General features: G+C 42.8%; 1 protein-coding gene across 1 annotated transcript in view; it reads right to left on the bottom strand.

Annotated features, from left to right (window-relative positions):
* The window catches only part of ERC2 (ELKS/RAB6-interacting/CAST family member 2), a 421,277-nt gene extending 400,037 nt beyond the window's left edge, over positions 1-21,240 (bottom strand). Inside the window, exon 1 of the mRNA XM_045530462.1 lies at positions 21,117-21,240. The gene's annotated coding sequence lies outside the window, so the exon portion shown is untranslated. The remainder of the gene's footprint in view (positions 1-21,116) is intronic.
* Positions 21,241-21,467: the final 227 nt, after the last annotated feature.

Below are 21,467 nucleotides of genomic sequence, written 5' to 3'. Positions count from 1 at the left end.
AATGGGCACTTGGGCTGTTTCCACATCTTTGCAATTGTGAATTGTGCTACTATAAACATTCGAGTGCAGATGTCTTAGCCATTTAAATTTTTTACCACTTCTACCCACATAAAAGATCTTAAGTAATTCATTCTCCCTCACCATGCACTTCAAGTCCATTACCAAATCTTATTAATTCTACTTCCAAAATCTCTCTTGAATCTTTTCCCTTGTTTCCACTTCTATCATCACCACCCTATTGTGCCAACATGACTCTTAAACTATCTCATATCTCCTAAAGCATCTCCAATCCCCCCCTTTTCTTGTGAGACAGGGTCTCCCTCTGTCACCCAGGCTAGAGTGCAATGGTGCAATCATAGCACACTGCAGCCTCGAACTCCTAGGCTTAAGTGATCCTCCTGCCTCAGCCTCCCAAGTAGCTAGGACTACAAGCACATGCCACCACACTCAGCTAATTTCTTTTTATTTTTTGTAGAGACAGGGTCTTGCTATATTGCCCAGCCTGGTCTTAAGCAATCCTCTCACCTCAGCTTCCCAAAGTGCTAGGACCACAGGCATGAGCCACTGCCCAGTCTCTCTCCCTTTTTCTTATCATCTTCTGCTCTATTTCCAAAACATCAGCCAAACTGTTTAAAGATACAATTATGATCACAAAATATCTCCCCTTCTCCCCTTTAAGGCCCTTTGAAACTTCCCAATGCTCTGTGGACAAGACCAAAATCCCTCCTGTGGCCTGAGGCCCTGCAGGATCTGGCCACTGCCAACAGTCCCAGCCTCCTATCTTGCTACTCTCCCCTTCACCAGCTCTGACCAGGTCTTCTTCCTGCTGCTCAAATGCATCAAGTCTTTTCTCCTCTCAGAGCCTTTATATGTGCTGTTTGCTTTGCAGAGCTAATTTCCATTATTTCCTGTTCCATCATTTAGATCACAGCATCAATAGCAAACCCTCTATAAGATCTGTCCCATCCAAATCAGGTCTCTCAGTTATATACTCTCAAAAAATAATGCTTTTTTTTATCATGGTATAAAAGACATGGTATCTTTTTTTCTTTTTATAAGAGAAGGTGACTTCATCTTCCCAGCCAAGGATCATCTGAGTGGCCCTATTGATCAGGCTAAAGTAGGGGGACCAGGTAGCCTGGTTCCTCCAGCGAAGGTGTAAGGAAACCTTTCATAACCCAATCAAGGTTGCCTCTCCTCTGCCCCTGGTTTGCAGAATGTGAAACTTTGGAGGAGAGGAATCTTAATGCACAAGGATCCTGCGGCTTTCAGGGAGGGAAGTCACTGAGGCCCAGAATTCAGAGTAAGCAAGATCTATGGGAAGGAATGAACGTAGACACAACAAGGGCTGGAGTTCCCAGAAAGAAAATAATTACTTTAAGAGAAGAGGGAATCCAGGCTGCTAACTGGGACTCAAGACAAGTGACTCAATCACCATGGAGAGGCCCCTATGGACAAAGCATGTGAGTAAGGCTGGGAGCTTCCGGAGACCCCACCACGCTGCATGGAGCCTGTGCAGTGGGCACAACACCATACACGGGGCTGCAACCCACGAGGAAGTCCGTGTGTCCTGGGTAGGGTTTCCACCGGCAGATGCTGAGACAAGGATTTGGGGGCAGGTGGTTCATTTACAAGGTCATCCCAGAAGTACTGCGAAGACAATTTGGCACTAAAACAAGGAAGTGAAGGAAGTCACTAGAGGGCGTCTTTTCAAGAAGCTTTCTGCTGTGGGCCACTGGAAGGATCTCTGGGAGACAGCGGAGAACCAGCCTCACAGTCACACCTGGGGAAGGGCAAGGAACTCTGCAGCATGCGCTGAGGGCTGCTCCCTGGCACTTCCAGCCTGTGCTCCCTGAGGCCAAGAGAAAGCCCTCGTGTTCCCACACAGGTCATGAGAGCTGAGGAGATGTGGGTGTGGCACCGACAGCATCTGCTGCACCACACCTGGCTCACTCGTGTCCCAGCTTGGCCACTGGGGGACTGGGCGGGCCTTCCCTGGCAGGACCCCAGAGTGGGGACCTCAGGGGGCGCCAGCACCTTTCAGTCTGAGGGAGATCGGCCTCCACAGCGACACCTTGTGGCAGCAAGATGCAACCACATGGTGGACTGGTTGCGCAGACCAGGTTTGGGTGTGGCATTTATATCCATACATCCCCTTCACTTCGGGGTAGTGTAAGCCTGGATGAGAGGGGAGGGGGACAGGCGGGAGGGATGGCAGGAGAAGTGGGAAGGAGCGGGGGAGGTGGGAAGCCCTAGTGTAGAGACTCGGATCTTCCAGCTGACAGGTAGGTCTCAGCATTTGGGTTTAATTTAGAAAAATGAAGCTGGGAACAAGAGTTATTTTTCCTCTCTTAATATATTTATTCTTATTTTACTTATTTTTATAAACTGTTATTAAAGTATAACATATATATTGTTAAGGTATACCTTAATTGCACTGATTAATTTTTACAAAGTGGGCACACCTATGTTACCACCTAGACCAAGACTTAGAGCATTATCAGCATTCCAAGGCCCATCTCATATCGAATAATCCATATATGACCCAAAAGCATTCCCATACTTCATAATTTCATATTAATATGTGCAATTACTTGTTGGGGGTCTCTCTTCCCTTCTAATATAAACCCCTACACTGCACTCCAGGTTTTAACATTCGTGCTAACACTTGTAGAGCCCAGGTCAAGAGTACAAGTGGAAGTCCTGGTATCATATGTCTACACATTTTAAATGTATAAATCAAGCTAATAAACCGGTAAATAAAATATTAATATGTTCTATTCTCTTTCCTTGACAAATACAGAGATGGTGAAGGTGAGGTTTGAAGTTTGAACTTGGAATACTTAGATGCCTCAGAATTCTAGCCAAAATGTGGTGGAAGAGGAAGGCCTGCCCCAGCTAACAGTTCTGGCTCACCCACACACGGGGGGCCTCATACACGTGGACTCAGCAGCATGCATGCTGAGCCAGTGCCAGTTATATCAGGGGTCAGTAAACTCTTTCTATAAAAGGCCAAACAGTACATATTTTAGGTTTTATAAGCTATTCAGCCTCTGTCACACCTACTCAGTTCTGCCATTTCAGCCCCAAAGCAGCCATGGACAATGTGAAACCAAATAGGCATGGCTGTGTTCCAGTAAAATTATATGTCTAGAACAATTAGGTGGTGGTTAGATTTGGTCCATGAACAGTAGTTTGCAGACGGCTGGTCCATAATCTCACAAACAGGTGCCCCTCAGCAACCCTAGGCCTAGGGGTATGCACACTGGTAGCATAGTTTGATCCCAGGAGCATGGAACTGGCGAAAAATCCCAAGCAGACCCTGGAAGACAACTCAGGGTAATTTAGGCAGGGAGGGCACAGGCCTGTGGGACTCTGGAATGCCAGGCACAGGCTCCAGGTAGCAGGAGGAGTCTGAGGCACTTAGCTCCTCAGACTCCTCAGAGGAGGGCCACAGTGGGCTCCTCTTGCCCAGGCCTAAGGGAACACAGGAGCTATGCAAAACAATCTTTGCATATTTGAAAGAATGAAGCTGGTGCTTTAATATCATTTTCATCTTATCATTGAAATCACTTCCATGGCAGTTATATGACAATTTTGTAATTGTAGCCAGAGAGGAGAGACACAGTGTTTTAAAAAAGGAAAGTGGAAACCTCAAAATCAGATCTGGTTGGAGTCATATTTTTAACTTCTTGATGTGCAATCTTTAGCAAATTAGCTCACTTCTCTAACCCTCACTTTTCTCATCTGTGAAATGGGGATAATATTAGTACTTTTCATAGGGATTTGGGAAAGATTAAGTGAGATGATACAAGAAAAGTACTTAGCACAATACCTAGCACACAGCTAATACTCAATAAAAGTTAACCTTGGTAAGCCCAAGGCTACCAGAACATGACACACTGACTTTAAACCTCTAGGTTTTCTCAGAATTCTCTCAGTTCACTAAGCTTACCCTTATCAGACACTTCTGAGTCAAACTCAACCTGCCGTACAAAAATGCTCAAGACATCGACCATTCTTTTAACACTAGAGAGAAAAATGGACATTTCCCCCTATGATCTGCAGGCTACAATATTATGCATCTGTAGGTATTGAAAGTCCCAATAATAGCCCATTTAATCTTTAAATACTGTAATGATGTGAATTGTTGGGGGCGAGGGGGGGGTGTTCCACTTGACATAGCAGAGATTTTTCAAAAACATTTTTCCATTATTCTGCAAAAAGCTCTATGCAACACAAACACACCTAGCCAAACATCACTACTCTCTCCTCTAGTTCCCCCAAACTCATTTTGTAATTACTGTTTTCCATGTGCAGATTTCACATGATTACATGTTCGGCTGCCGTGGCTCATATTTTACAGCAAGGTGCTTGAGTGAAGAGGCTGACTATATCCCATACTGCAAGGTGAAGGCTCTGCATACCCAAGTGTTAGTTAACTGTTCTAAACAATGCCATTGTTTAGATTTCAAACCCTATCAATTTATTTCAAAGTATTAAATTTAAAATCTGAAACACCTGAAAACTTTTGTCAAAGGAACAGACTATTATCTAGTATGTGGCTAAATCCATGAGTTAAAAATATAGCAAAACCCCCAGATAATAAACAGTAAAAATAAAAAATAATTTGAGATGTTAAATAAAATTAAAATAAGAATTACAGTAAATATAACATGCTGATTATAACAATGTTATTCATTGCCTCATAAAGTCTCATAAATGGAACAAATTAAGCTGGTTGCACTGAGAGATAAATAACTAAGGTTTTCGGATTCATTTTTAAAACATCTGTGCATTTCCTTTAATCTGCAAATGTAAAATGTCAATTGGCAAAGATTTAGCTATAGTATACTTACAAAAAAGAATATTCAGGAGTTATTGGGTCTTACACTAAAAAAGAACCTCAATCTGTCACCTAACAGATGTTTCAGAGAAAATGACAGAAAGAAGAATAACATCTCTACCCTCTTGCCCCTAAAAATCCAATCATACAAAATTTTGCTACATTTACAATAACATAAGGATTATGTCTAAATAGCTTTTTACTAGAAAAGAATATACACATAATCACATACAGGAGGAAAAATGTTAGCAAAGATTGTAAGCTATTAAAAAAAAAGACCACAATCAACAGCAGGGGGTGGAGCATGGCTTCAATGTGCAAATTTCAGAGACAAGCATTCATCCAAGTAGTCTGGAAAGAAGAGAAAGAATAAATGTTATGCCCTGACTCTGAGGTCTCTCAATAATATGGCTGATAACTGTGGAGGAGTCCCATGGGAGCCTTTAGCAAGGATCAAGTTCAGGGTGCTCAATGATACACAGAAACCCCTCTAAAAACTGAAATATAGTAAATAAGAGTAAATACATTAAATCATCAAGTAACTGAGTCAGTTCTCTCACCTATGAATGGATAGGTGAGCTTATCTAACATAAAAATAAATAAAAGGGGAAATTACCAGACATGGTTCAGATCCAGTCAACAAATATTTCTAGAGAACAAATCTGTAATGTGGTTTCTGACATGCCAGAGACTGAAATCTCTCTATTTAAAAGGGAGTCATAGCCCCTTTATTTGGGTTTACATTAACAATTCTGATTGCTGTGCAAGGCTACCAGGTACTGTGAACAGGGAAAGTAGAGCCAGGCCTTTCTGGGAGTGACAGAGAGCAGTCTCAGATGGAGAGAGTCCTTTGAAAGGAAGAACAGTGTAGTAACAGAGGAGAAATTTCAGTTTTTTAAACCTGGGCAAGAGTTGGGGATAAAGGGTGGATCCACAGTCATATATACTAAAGAATTTTCAGATCTCATGAGAACTGAGGGGTTGTTTTTGTTTCAACAACCTGAAAACAAAATGTAAGTACATTCTTGATCATCAGGGCAGCCGTGCCCATTGAGTTTGAGCACCAAGTTGTACCCTAAGGAATCACTGTGGGGCAGCGAAGAAGGAAAGATGATGGACTGGGGCATCTAAATGATGTGTTCTCCCTGGGTGAAAGGGATGTCAAGTTCCTCAGCATGAATCAAAGTTTCACAGAAGTTGACTATTGTGAATATGGTAAGAGAATTGAGTCATCACCCAGCACACAGCAGGGTAGACCAGCTGACTGGCAAAGAACCTGCCCAACATCATATTCTAGTTACAAGCAGCAATTTAGTTAATGCAGTTAAATTAATGTTGTTAATTTGAATTAGTACCGTAATATGAAGTATATCCAATTTCTAAATTGATTTATGTTTTATAAAGGTGTAAGAGCTTAAAAATAAAACTCTGCCAGTTTTATGTTGATACAATTAAATGTATTATTACAATAACAATAATTTAAGTCAACCCTGGGGTTCCATGAGAAATTACTTTCTTTAAAAGGGATCTCATCCAAGTTTGAGAAACCTTGGTTAAGTGATTGAGCATACACTGGATTTGAGCCCCGAATCTCACATTTACTATCTGTTTAACCTTGAGCAAGTTAGCAAACCTCTCAGAGCTCAGTAAGTATCTCAGTAACAATGGCCTCAGGTGTAACAATGGCTACTTCACAAAAATAAGGTGAGTAACGATTAAATCAAAGAATGCAGAAGTGTTTAGCACAGTGCCTGGGGCTTAGTAAATACTCAGTACAACCATCATCATTTTCCATATTGACCACAGACTCATTGTGTTTTCTTAAATTAGACTCCTTATTACAATATGTTTCTTCCTCACAAGCAAAATAGGAATAACAATATTAAACACCTTGCAATGAGTCTAAAAAGGTTAAAAAAGGTTGCAAAAAAAAATTTTGCATGTTAAAGTAAAATTTTAGCCAATGTAGTAAGTTGCATCATGTGTTCAAAATATTCACCATCTCCCCACAAGACACCTAAATGAGTATAGCTTTAATGAATTTTTAGTAAATACTATATATACACACAGTAATTTGTCCAACTCTTATAGTAGACTGTGAGCTCTTGAGAGCGGCAGCCAGTCTGAGTTACCTTTATGTTCCCCCACAACACTTAATGCTTTCCAATAGCAAGCACTCCACAAATATTTCCAAATTATGGTACAATTAGTCAAGATACTCAAGTTGAAATACATAAATACATAAATAAGTTACCAGATAAGTTTTCTTTCAGGTTCTTTCATCTCCACTCAAGATCAGAGTTCCTGATAATGGGTCACTCTTTGTACCCTATTCTCCAAAAAACAAAACACTCTTTAGATTTGTCATCTAAATTTCAAAACACTCATAAAATGCTGCAGAAGTACTTTTCCTTTTAATAAAGATTTTTTTTCATTTTGAGCAATTTTAACACAATCAATTTATTTTAGAAGTTTAAAGCTTTATAGAGATGGGACTGGTCAGTTGAAAGAAATGGAGAACACTGGGAGAAGGAGAAGAAGCAGGGTGAGCCTGTGACTTCGGGAGAAAAACTTTGAATCTACAGTGCCTCAAGCAGAAATGCTGCCGTGTGAGCAAAACCAGAAGCACAGAGGCTATGGCGTGATGGGGATCAGAGATGTCCTGTGGCATACTGACTTTTTATTTAATCTGACCTGAATTCCCTAACATCCCAGGATCACGGTTGTAAATGGCCACTTTTTACACTGCTTTCATCCCAGTAGTACCTGAATAATGTTCAAACTCCTCGCCATAGCACATGGGTACATAATTAACTGTGCTTCAGGAGGAAACATTTATATAAACTAAAGGTGAATGTTGCCCCTGAGCCCATCCCTACAATCTCCCTTCTGTAGGAAAAAGGGTCTTTCCCGCTTCATTGACATCTGGCTTGGCCATGTGACTTGTTTTGGCCAATGAAATGTGAGAAGTAACACATGCCATATCCAAACAGTAGCTATCAGAGCCATCTTGTGGGTAAACCACTGTTTTTCCTTCTCTACCATAAGAATGGCCTGTTCAAGAAAAGCTCCTTCAACCTGGGTCCCAGAACAAAGACAACACAGAGCAGAATCATGGACAACCCCTGAGAGAAAGCAGCCACTGAGATTTGGAGGTCGTTTGTTAGCTCAGCACAACCTAGCAATATCTGACTAACAACACACTCAGCTACCATGAATGCAGAGCTAAAACAAAATATTTATAACAACATTTAGGTTAAAATATAGGACAGCATTTTCTCACTGATTTATCTCTCATTTCTTTCTTCCTTTTGCCGATTACCAATCTAAGTCATGTTACCCTTTCAGGGACAGAATATCTCATGTTAGGTCTCTAGATAGATGCAAATCATATGTAAATGATGTCTTTTCAGACACGGATACATACAACCATTTTCATTGCCTCCAAATGTATTCTCTTTATCATTCCTGGGTTCTGATTTCTTTTCTGACAAATAACTACTGATGCTTGTACATCAAGATGAAGGCGATCATTGAAAAGGCTCAAAGGAGCATCAGTTCTGCTATGAGATGATACAGTTGTACAAACAGCACAAATAGTGAATGCCAGGGATGTGGGCTGGAACTCATGACTGTGTGTATGGTCAGCACAGGTATGAATGAGTGCCTGTCCTGCAACACTGCCCTGGGAAGAGTTCAGCTGTGCCTGGCCCAGGCAAACCTCACAACAAGAGGCCAAGAGAAAGGGAATCCACACACTTGCCACCTGTGATCCCATCTTACGCTGGCTTTGTGAGTTCCAGATCACACCAAGTGATGTCACGGTCTTTACTTGAGCCTTTTGCAAGACAGATATCTGATTCAACCGGGAAAGCTCCTTGAAGGCAAGAACCATGTCTCATTCATCTTTGTATCTCAGCAGTATTATAATTAAAAAGCAGCTCATTATAGAGCAGTTAAGAGCATGGGCTTTGAGGCCAAGAGCCCAAGATTCAAATAAATTCTAGTTTCTCTATTTACTTGAATTGGGATCTTGTGAGCAGATGGTATACATGCATACCAATGTCTCTCTGACCTGAACATCTTAGAGTGCCCCAAGGGACTTCCCACTGCTAATAACAGCATCTCTGTGTGAAGGCTTTTTTGAACCTTGAGAAGCTCATTTTCCCTTGCAGGGGCAGGATGGAAGTGCCAGGGAATTAACCACCCTTAAAAACAGCTGACAGATATTTATACACCCATGCTCATAGCAGCATTATTCACAATAGCCAAAAGGTGGAAACAACCCAAATGTCCACTGACATTGAATGGATAAAGAAAATGTGATATATACATATGATGGGATATTATTCAGCCTTAAAAAGAAATGAAATTCTGATATATGCTACAGCGTGGACCAACTTTGAAAACCCTATGCTAAGTAAAATAAGCTGGACACAAAAGGACAAATTTTGTATGATATCACTTATATGAGGTAGCTAGAATAGTCAAATTCAGAGACAGAAAGTGGAATGGTGGTTTCCAGGGGCTGGAGGAGGGAAGCATGGGGAGTTGTTATTTAATGGGTACAGATACAGAGTTTCAGTTGGGATGACAAGAAAGTTCTGGAGATGGAGATTGGTGATGGCTGTACAACATTGTAAATGTACTTAATACTACCAAAATGTGTACTTTAAAATGGTTAAAATGGTAAATTTTATGTATGTATATTTTACCAAAATAAAAAATAAATTTTTAAAAAGGAAAGAAAAAAACAACTAACATGAGCTAGTGGTTACATATCCCTATTTTCTTACCCTTCATATGAAAACATCTGAAGGCAGGTATTTTACCCATTTCCTCATGGAATTCAACTCCAGTGACCACTGCAGCAACTGAATAATGCCCCAACTATCGTCTGCCTTCTCTTACCTGTCTCATATCCTCATTCAGCTACTACTGTTCCCTGTATGTCCCAAATTACTGCTTGGACTAGAATACTTGTCTTAGGATCTGCTTCTGTGGGAAACTCAACTATAACACCTAGGCAAATTTCTTAAACTTCTCTAAACATTAATTTCCTCAAGAAAAATAACACTTACATTATGGAATTATCGTGAAGATTAAATTAGATAATTCTTGAAAGTGCTTAGCACAATGCCTGACTCATAGTAGATACTTAATATGAGCTTCTCAAACTTCTGGTCCAATAATTATCTGCCTTTTTGATAGAAGACATATAAAATATATCTCTCAGTTTCAGGAAGAAATTAGAAATCCAAGAGCCAATAGTTTCCCATCTTCTACCTGATTAATACATCCCGGGATTTAGCAATCACCATTTAACCACAAGAGATATTAAAAGAAACTGGAAGTTTGAACTGAACTCAATCCTTTGCCTAGAAGAGGGATGAGCCCACAAAGGAAGTTAGATAAGCTTTCCAGATACTAACCTGACCCTCAATGGCAGACAGGTCACCACCATTCCCCTGTGACCTAGGGAATTAGAGGGTTGTGGAGTCAACTGTATACAAACTTTAATTCTTATCTCTTTCTCTCTTTGGTTCTGAATGTACCGTCTTAGGCACTAAGGGTTATGGTGAAGACTAGGATACATTTAGAATTTTTCTAGTTCCACAGGGCACCATTCTAACCAACAAAACCATGGAATCATGAAATTCCATTGCAGTGTATCGTTTGCCAACTACCATTTTATTTGCTTTGGTTTCTCTTTACTTTTTTGCCAAAATACATAGAGAATCACATATGCCACCTAGCAAATAAAAGGAACGGGTTACTAATTCTGGTGGACTCTCTTAAATAAGACTGATGAAAAATCCAATTTCTGTACCTTATTTTTGTAGAAAATGCCTTTCTAAGATACATTATTTTAAAAGCTGAGCAAACAAAAGTTGACTAAACATACATGTTAAAAAGAAGTTCTGTTCCCAAAAACAAATAAATGCTAAAAATCCCCAAATTACCTCTTGCCCTTTAACATAATCCCTAAAGCTTTTCCCCAACATTTCATACATACGCAGCCTTTAACTTTATTCTTATTCCTCACAATTATACATAGTTGGCCAACTTAAGTTGACTAAAGCTAAAAACCAGCCATATTGGGCATGTCTAATGGTTCAATCTTTGCCTCAATTACATTATGAGGTTCATACTTCTCCCTATATCACTGCCTACATTCTTCCATTTTCCACCTATAAAATAATGACAAAGTTCAAGAAATATTCAAGGGATTGCACAAACTCCCCTAGACAAATATGGTGGTGCTGATGAAATAAAACTACTTACTTGTCAGCAGGTAAGGTCAATGATATAATTAGCTCAAACGGTTCATTCATAAATTGAGGCACAGAAGTTAAGATTAACAGATGAAAGGCAGTTTAATAGTGTTAACATATAATGTAAAAAACTGTAAATCATACCAAAGTAAAGTCAGAGGCAGCTGGTATCCATGGGACACAGAATAGTGTTCTAGCTCATAACTCCCAATCTTGCACATTTCAGGGAATAATTAAACCATTTCCATTCATGAACTTTCTCATACCACTTTCAGAGGCTGTACACTATAAATTACTCCTAGTATTTCCCTCTATTAGCCTAACAAAGGTTTGCAGTTTCGTTCCACCCCTTAACTGCAAACCTATGCAAAGATTTTAAAACAAGACCTGTACTCTCTCTGCTCTGCTTAAAACACACTGAAAAGAACTTGGTCCTGGATGATATTTGCAGAGATTCCCAAAATCAACTGTGCTGTGGAGTCCCGCTGTAAATCTTTTATCAGGAGATTTTTTTTCCTAACCTGGAAAATGCTCTCTGAAAGTTATTAAGGCTTCATAAATTGTGTTTGATCAATGAAATCAGAATGGGCACTGCTAGGATTCCCAAGCCCACAATCAATCTTTCTATTGTTCTACAGGTCTGCCACCCCCTCATCCCAGTTTCCAGCCCCGCACTCCCACAAGCACCAAAAGCAGGTAACCATTGCCATAAAAGCAACATAAAAGGAGAATAAACAGAACCCAGGATCTCTGGTTGTGTCAGTCCCCTACTGGAAACTTCTTGAAGGTTAAGCTCAAGCCCCAGCTCCTAATGGCTTACAGAGTCCTCATGCTCTGTCACATTCTCTGTCCTCTCTCACCATCCTCCACCTTTGACCAAGCTAAACTCCAGCTCTATAGGTCTACCTCCTTTCACCTCCCCAAACCCTGAATCTCCCATTCTCTCACTCACCTTTGGACCTGGCACATGCTGTTCCCACTGTTATTCGTACCATCAAGTCCAAAGCCTCCCTATTCCAGTAATTCCACTTACCCTTCACTGACACCTTGGGTGTTTCCTTCTTCAGGAAGCCTTCCTTCAACCTTCACCCTTCACCCACGAATCTCCCGAGCCCTCCATGCCAACTGGACGCTCCCCCACAAAGGCACCGATTACTGCCTGCTTACTTGTCTGGAGCTCCACTAGACACCACAATCCCTGAGCCCCCCAAAATCACCTGCTCTATTTACAGTCCCCTCTGTTCCTAGAAGAGGACTGGCACAAAGCAAGCACGTGCACAAATGATGAACAGATGATATAAAACAGCTTAATTCTTTGTTAATGATGTCCATCATGAAGGCACACCAGCCATTCCTGCTTTCCAGGTTAAAATATCTCATAAAGTAATAGTTACTTAGTTGAACCTCTGCATGAAGAAACTGTTGTAAAAAAAAAAAAATCATAGATCTGGAAGAGGGCCTTTGAAGAAAGTTGGACCAGATGACAGAGAAACAGAAATCCCAAATAAGGAGAAAACTAGTGGCAAAGCCAGAAAGGGAACTTAGGTCACTTAACCCCAGGTCAGTGCTACATCTCTGTATCCAAAATAATCTGCTCTGAAGTTATTCTAAGCAACTATTCATGTTGTGAATTCAAGGTGGCCCGTCAATGCATTCAAAGCCTGTGTATAAAAAGACAGTTCTTTCTCTGCCTTAACAAAAATGGTAAAGAATTCCCCTGCATGCCCCTGCTCACTGCTCCATGCTCACAAGCGTGATGAACAGCAGCCACCAAGACCCAGTTGCCTTTGTATCCACTCAGCATCAAACAGGACCTATTTTCAATGAGCCCATAAGAATCCCAACCTGTCATCCATTCACTACCCAACCTCCTGCTTGCACCCAGGGAGAGGCTCCAGGAACAAGAGAGAGAAAGAGCCAAAATGGGGAACAAAGAAGGGGTAGGAGGGAACTTTGCAGCCTAGAAGGGAAGAAAAAACACACATCACCAGAAGGAAAGAAAAGACATCAAAAACCCTCTCCTGAGAGGTGAACGTGAAAGAGTCCCCTTAAACCACGGTCTTGCTCCTCGAGGTGAGGACAGTTAGCTGGAGCCAGCTGGCAGGACAGAGCATGGCTAATCTGCCTTAAACCAAGCACAGAAAGCCATCTTTCTAGGAGTTTGATGCCCACCAGGATCACTGGAAAAAAAAAACCCAGGGATCCCGGGACCAGCCCAACCTCACATCTTGCAGCGCGGCTCAACTCTCCACCCCCAGAGCAGCTCCCAGACCCCAAACCCACCTTCAGTCACCTCAGGCCCACAGAGGATGAACTTCCCAGCCTGACCACACCCACCTTGCTGTCGAGAAATTCACCATATAAGAACTAATAACCACAGTGCACAACTAGGTTTGATTTCTTGTATGAAACCCTGTTCTTCTTGCTATAATTAGTCATACCATTTTAGCAGAAATGTCTCTCATGGTCTGCATAAGCATCTGAGTATTCTTAAAGAACAGCCACATTGCTCAATTCCCATTCAAGCTCTTGTCTTCTGACCCACTAGTTTGCTTTGAATTAATAGTTTACTCCTAATGCATTTAGGGGAATGCACTTTGCTGCCAGCAACTCATTCATACCCTGAAATCACGGAATGACAACTACTTTTCAGGGCAGAAAGCAATAAGGCAGGAATAGAGTGGTAATGCTACCAGACTCCACCCCCCCCCACACACACACACAGGAGAATTAAGTCAGCAAAATGTGGACTCTCATAAACCATGGCAAAATAAAGCTGGGTATAAGGTGTCTACAAACATTGCCACCGGCCTTCGAGCCTTTGATCTACAGGCGTATCCCAGAGATGCCCTTCCAACCCATACTCTTCATCCAGTGGGGCCATAATCTCACCACTGACTTCCAAGAAAAAGTAATCACTTAGTTCCTTCCTGAAAGTGCTGGCTGCCTTTATTTCCTTTCTTCTTGCATGCTTGCTCTCTCTTTTTTTTTTTTTTTAATTTTGTTGAGTGCCCATTAGGTGCCAGCAACTACAGAATTTCCTGGGATCTGACCAAGATGAACTCTGCTTGGCAGAGTCAATATGAGTTCATGAACAGAGGAACTGGAACTTCATTTTTTTTATTTTATTTTATTTATTTTTTTTTTTTTTGAGACAGAGTCTCACTTTGTTGCCCAGGCTAGAGTGAGTGCCATGGCGTCAGCCTAGCTCACAGCAACCTCAAACTCCTGGGCTTAAGCGATCCTACTGCCTTAGCCTCCCGAGTAGCTGGGACTACAGGCATGTGCCACCATGCCCGGCTAGTTTTTTTTTTTTTCTATATATATTTTAGTTGGCCAGATAATTTCTTTCTATTTTTGAGTAGAGACGGGGTCTCGCTCTTGCTCAGGCTGGTCTCGAACTCCTGAGCTCAGAAGATCCACCCGCCTCGGCCTCCCAGAGTGCTAGGATTACAGGCGTGAGCCACCGCGCCCGGCCGGAACTGGAACTTCAAAACAACAAATCAGGAAGATTTAAGCGGAGGATGAATACCCAAGAGGTGAAGAGCAGAACTTGAGGCACAGCCCTGGGAATTGGCCAGCCAAGTGCTGAGGAAATTCAACTGGGGCAGAAGTTGAACTGATCCAAGAGAGGGGTAACCAATTATATCAGTGATTAAGTCAGTGAGGTGGTGGCCTTGAGCTTCCCCAGCTGAGGGAATGTGTAGAAAATCACACAAAGAGACTCAGGCCTGGCTATAAAACTGAGACAGCCTAGCTCTTCCTGGTGTTTTTGGCACTGACAGTGGTGGGACTCGGTGGTTGCTTCTGTTGCAATTGTGGGGCCACACATTGCTCCAACTTTGTCCAGTGATAATTTAGCAGCCTTGAAAGTCAGGCAGATGTGGGTTCAAATTCTGGCTGTGCCACAGCATTAACTCTGAGCAAGTTCTTCTGTTCCTTCATTCATTTAACAAATATTTATTGTGTCAAACACTCTTCTTGTCATCATGGATACAGCGAAAGGCAAAAGTTCCTACCTTCGTGGAGCTTATCGTATTCTTTGAGCCTCAGTTTCCTCGTCTATAAAAAGGGATAATACACGTACCTTTATAGGTAGTATGAAATGAGCAATATAAAGCATCTAGCACAGCACCTAACACATAGTAAATGCTCAATAAACGGTACCCTTAATAGAATGGAGCAAACTGATCCACAACTTCCAACTGGGGTATAAGCTCTAAGTAGTAAGGAATTATCTATGGTTCACCTCCATACCTATAGTGCCTATCATAAAGTAGATAATAAATATTTTACAAATCAATAACTAAGTAATCAATAATAGGCATTGTCATGGTAATCAATAATCATTATTTCTCTGAAAGCCACACAGATTCTATTACTTTAAAAAGCAATAGGGGCTGGGCACTGTGGCTCATGCCTGTATTCCTAGCAATCGGGGGGTATGAGGCAGGAGGATTGCTTGAAGCTAGGAGTTCGAGACCAGCCTGAGCAAAAGCGAGACCCCGTCTCTACAAAACAATAGAAAAATTATCTGGGCATCATGGCATGCACCAGTTGTCCCAGCTACTCAGGAGACTGAGTCAGGAGGATCACTTAAGCCCAGGAGTTTGAGGTTGCAGTGAGCTGTGATGAGGTCACTGTACTCCAGCCTGGGCAACAGAGCAAGACACTGTCTCAAAAAAAAAAAAAAAAAAAGAAGCAATAGGGCATTAATGGCTTTTTTTAAGAAAGTAAGGTGCACTACACAATATGTCTTCAGACTTTTTTTTTTTTTACGTAAAAACAGATGCTATTGAGCATAAGTATTCCAATTCAAAGAATCTACTATTACAGAAACCTGCATGGACAGCTGGGGTAGATGCCTGCCCATTGCTTTCCTAACCAGAAAGTAAGGACAAGTTGGCCAGGCTGCAGGTTAATCCAGAAGGTACCCAAAAAGTAAATTACATAAAATCTAGCAGATGGGCTAAAAGATGATGCATCAGTAAGGATAAACTGAAAAGTGCAGCAGAAACCAACAATCACAAGATCTCCATGGCTTAAAACAACAAAGGTCTACTTCTTGGTCACAATATATGTCCAACTCCACTTGATGGGAAGCTTTGCTCATTTAGTGATTCAGGGGCTGAGGCAGATGGAGGCTCCATCTCAACATGTGCTTCCATGATCATCACAGCAGTAGAAGAGAACACTGGATGGCCTCACACTGGAAATGAAATGTTCTAGCATAGAAGTGATACAAGTCACCTCCAGTACATGCCTGAAGGAGAGAAACAATGGCAATAGGGAACATTAATAGTCTCTCCCACAGATGATACTAAGACACAAGCTGTGGAATGACAAAGGGATTTGTTAAAGAGGATGATCAAATAAAGTGTCTGGATAGCTGTAAGGTTCATGTAATCCTGACCAGGTATCATTTTAGAGCAGTGGCCTCAACATAAAGATGTCTAAGACAACATAAATCTGGACCCTAAATTTTCAGTACAACTCTGTTTTTCTATAAATATATTGAGGGTCCAGATAAACTGTCATTTAGGAAACAAAAAAGTTTTAACAGCTGAAAAAGATTTGAAAGCCATTAATGTAAATCAAATCTTTTATTTTACAGACTTAAAAAGTAGAGAGAGAGAAAACAAAAAGAGTGAGACCCAGAAAATTAAAATGACCCCACTCTAGCTCTCAGAAAGCTCTGGAATGGTTAGCAAATGACAGGCAGAAATAAGTCCACCCCCAGTCTGTCGTACCTCTGCAGCACCCTCTGACCTTACCTGTCCTCTCTGCTACCTTTAACTGGCACAATGTAGCCAGCCCCAGACTAAAATCATGTCATATGAGATCAGCAAGGGCTCACTAAATGGTATCAGCAATGAGTAGAAGCCCCCATCCTACAGCACTAAATAGTGATTCGCATGCCATTAGCAATTCTCTATGTTACTCATTCCCTACTCCCTGGCAAATAGGAAGCCATCAGTAGAAGTTAATACCAACTTTCAGGAGACTTTTGTTTTATTCTGAGAAGATTACAGGTTAACAGCTAACTATGATTTGTGTTCACCTGACTCCATTCTCTTCTCGCATTCCCAGCTCTGTTCTGTGCCCAGCTCTCCCTCTGCCTTCATTCACACCAGAGCACTGTGTGTCACATACTTAAGCCTCAAGGGTGTCCCAACCTCCAGTCTCTGTCTTTTTCAATCATCCTTATACTTAACTAGCCCATGAAATCAAACTCAAGCTTTTCAACCTGGAATCCAGTTGCCTCCTCAATCTTACTCCAAACCTACTTTCCCAACATTATCTTCACTATGGTACTTATCCTGCCCAGCCACAGGTGGGATGACGGGCCTGAAAGTCAAAATGACATTGTTTTGATCTCCAACTCCTCTGCTTACTGGTTGTGTGATCTTTGGCAAGTCCTTGACCTCTCTGAGTTTTGATGTTCCCACCTGTAAAATAGGTTTGATAGCATCTAATATCAGGGGCTCTTGAGAAGGTATATAGCAGTGAGGAGTATGTTTGGGTGCAAGTAGTAAACAGTGGCTTACATGTAAGAAGGTTTTTTGTTTTAGGCAATAAGAAGTACAGGGGAAGGGCCTGACATGATGGCTCACACCTGTAATCCTAGTACTTTGAGAGACCAAAGTGGGAGGATTATGTGAGGTCAGCAGTTTGAGACCAGCCTGAGCAACATAGTGAGACCCTATCTCTCCAAAAAATTAAAACAAAAAAATTAGCCAGGTATGGTGGCACACACCTGTAGTTCCAGCTACTCAGGAGACTGAGACAGGAGGATTGCTTGTGCCCAGGAGTTTGAGACTGTAGTGAGGTATGATGATGCCATTCACTCTACCCAGGGCGACAGAGTGAGACCCTGTCTCAAAAAAAAAAAAAAAAGAAAGAAAGAAAAGAAAAAAGAAAGATCATAATAAAATATCAGAGAATAATATAAACGTTGCTGAAACTGAACTGCTGGCAAGTAGGTGCTCCATATGACAGCCAAAATGTTAGCTGACAAAAAAATAAATAAATAAAAAAGCTAAAGAATGTCTCAATAAAACAGAAATGCAGATTGTATGAGTCAATCTAAAAGTGAAAGACTGTTCTGGTGAATTTGTGGATTCCAACATCATTCACCTAACTCGTTTTTCAGGATACCTGTTTTGGCAAACCTCCATCATTTAGTATCGCCAATGGAAGCAGACTGATAAGGCTTATGTCTTGTGGCTTTTTCAACATAATAAAACAAGAGGGCCATACTATTTTAAGAGAATAATTTTGAATATAATTATATTTAATCACTAATGAGAAAGGTCTCTTTGTAAGTAAAACAAAAAACAAAACAAAACAAAAAAACCCTCTAATACCTTATGGGAGAAAAAAGCAAATTGAATGGTGTTGAAAGCATTTATTCAAACAAGATCTATTCAAAACTCCAATTGGAAATTTAAAGTATCAAGAAAAATGGAAGAGCATGGATTTTGTTTTGTTTTACCTTCTTTTAAGTCATTATCATCAAGTTTGGAACTAAATTTCCATTGGGCCAAAACTGATCTACTAGACAATACACAAAGGTACCAAATTTGCCTATTGGCGGAAGCAACAGCCTTCAAATGGAAAGGCAAACAGGCTGGTGCAAGGACAGTCAACACCGCAGTGAACTCTTAAAAGGATAGGCTCTATGTATGCTGGGAAAACCCACACTTCAGACTGGACACATGCAGGCTACACAAACAAAATTTGAATTCAAGGCCATGGCCAAGGTCATGAGCTCTGGGTCAGACAAACCTGGGCTCAAGATCTTGCTGTCACATTGAACTGTGGCAAGATACTTAATTCCTTTTAGTTTCCTCTTCTGTAATTTGGGGATAATAATGGTACCTACCTCACAGGGGCTCTGCAAGGTTTAAGAAGGATAATGCATGTAAAGGACCCTCCAAAGTGCTAGCATATGCAATGATGATGATAGTAACAGTAATAATATTGCCTTGACAAACCTGTCTTCCACATGAAGACCATCCTAATCGGCGTATTCTGGCTCACAATCAGTTCATGAAATGCTAAATTTACAGCATTATGTTCACATCCAGGTACAGCTTCTATAAGGTGACAGCTCCCTGGATCAACCAGTAATTTTCTTAAATGAATTCAGGGAGAAGGGTGTTGAAAAATTAGCCTTTCACTGATAGAAAATTTAGAAGGATCTGGTCCTTCGCCCATGATTCATCCACCCATGGAAGTCTTGCTGGTGAAATCCATGACACCACCACCATTCACACCTCCCTCCCCCCCAAAATCGTGAAAATCTTTTATTAAAGCACAGAAGCAAACCAACAAGATGGCTCACATTAGGAAAAAAGCAAACTCTTCTGCCCCCCAGAAAGAATATGGCTTGACCCCACCACCACACTGACATTCCGCAAAAGAGAACAAGGCAGCCCTCACTTCCAGAAGTTGAGTTAACTGTCAGAACTAAAAGAATCCCTTCTATTCACATTAATCCTAATAAAGAACACTTGCCGGCTTCAGAAATATCTTACAAATCCATCCAATAGAACCAGCAGCCAAGTACTGTATACTGAGAAACAATGTGACTTTACAAGGACAAAAGTGACCATAGGAGACAAAGTGCCACACCCTTTTCCCAGATAGCTTAACAGTAAACGGTGTCTCATAAAGGCTGCGATTCTGGAGGAATGGGCGGACAATTCTACCACCACCACTCCCCATTTCATTCTTTACCCAGGTCCATTTCATTTCTAAGCCAACGGCCTCAGCATCCCCAACTACTATGGCTAATAACCGGGGGTCGGGGGGAGGAGACAAGGAAACACAGGTCAAATATACTTGCTTCTAAGTCCATTTCCGAAGAGTTTTCTTCCCGCTTGTCTGTCTCTCACAGCTGGAGCCCCATACCCGGTGGAAACCAATGGTTAAGGAAAACCACTGATTTAAAGAGCCAACCAGGAAACTAACCATGACAAGTGGGAGCTGCCCTCCTCTCCCGAGCGTTGATTGGCTCTCGTGGTTCCACCGGTCCTCGTTCTACCCACGTAAGTGGCAGGTGTGGCTGTCAATCTCAGAGGGACCTGACAATTCACCGCTCGGGGAGTAAATTGCCTTTCATCCGGCAAAGGCAGGTAGCCGCCTAATCGATCCTCTCCCCACAGAGCGGACCCTCCCCCTCTGGCAGGGAGAAGAGAGACCCTTAAGTACAAAATAAATAAGGCAGGGGCGAACGGAGAGTTTACGAGCGCTATTTTATTATCCCGCACCGAAGCAGCCCTTAATCTTCACTGTCCTAAGATGATCTTTCAAAGGCTCGTACAGTATTTTTTCTTAATTAGGTACACCCTAGTGAGTACCCTTTTTCTTGTGTAATTAGGAGATGGGGAAGGGGAGGCAAGGAATGCCGTTCAGTTTAATTTCACATCATATTCCTTTTCATACACTACCCCCTACCCCTCCCCGATAAATACGGCTTCATTTTCCCCGACACGGATTTTTGCAAAAACACGCTCCCCTCGGAGCCCACCCAGGCACCCAGGCACCCCACCCCCTGGGACGGGGCTCCACCTTTCTCCACTTTGTTCCGCTTGGGGTTCCTCCAGACCCCCAGCCCCGCGAACACTCCACCCCTCGAGGCAAGAGGGGAAGCCAGGCAAAGAGGGGGCTCTGGAGAGAAGAAAGGCGATGGCAGGGAGAGCGCCCGCCGGCGACGGACTGCGGGAGGCGGCCCGGGCCGCCGGAGGAAGCCGTGCACTTGTTCCAATCCGGGGGTTTACACATCACGGCAAATCCGCCCCTAGGCCGCCCCATCCCTTCACGCGCCCGAGAAAGCCCCGAAGGAGGCGGATGCTTCACCCCTAGGCTCCCCCCGATAACGCATTGCAGCTCCCCACGAGCGAGGGGGACCCAGCGCGAGGGATGCCCGGCACGGGCGCCCCGAGGGAGCCGGGCAGCCGGCGGCCCCGGCCCCGGCGTCGGCGTCTCACCTTTCCAGAGCTCGCCCCCGGGCCGTCCCACATGGATTTTACAACCTCGCGTCGCCTTGGCCCCGGGCGGCCGGGAGGAGCCGGAGCCGGCGCCGGAGCCCGAGCGAGCAGGAGCAGGAGGCGGAGGAAGATGAGGAGGAGGATACCGCTCGGAGGGCCGGGGCCGGGCGCGGGGCCGGGCGGGGCCGGCGGCCGAGGGGGCGGCGCCCGCCGCAGTCCCGAGACGCGCGCTCGCGGCGCTGCCAGGCGCTGCGCTCCGCGGGGCCCCCGCCCGGCCGGCCGGCGCTCGCCCGCCCGCCCAGGCCCTGACTCACATTCCCAGCATTCCCGAGGAGCCGCTGGGGGGGCGGG

Source organism: Lemur catta, chromosome 18, assembly GCF_020740605.2.
Source record: "Lemur catta isolate mLemCat1 chromosome 18, mLemCat1.pri, whole genome shotgun sequence".
Taxonomy (NCBI): domain Eukaryota; kingdom Metazoa; phylum Chordata; class Mammalia; order Primates; family Lemuridae; genus Lemur; species Lemur catta.
Note: the sequence above shows the minus strand (reverse complement) of the source record. Positions and strands in the feature narration are given on the sequence as shown.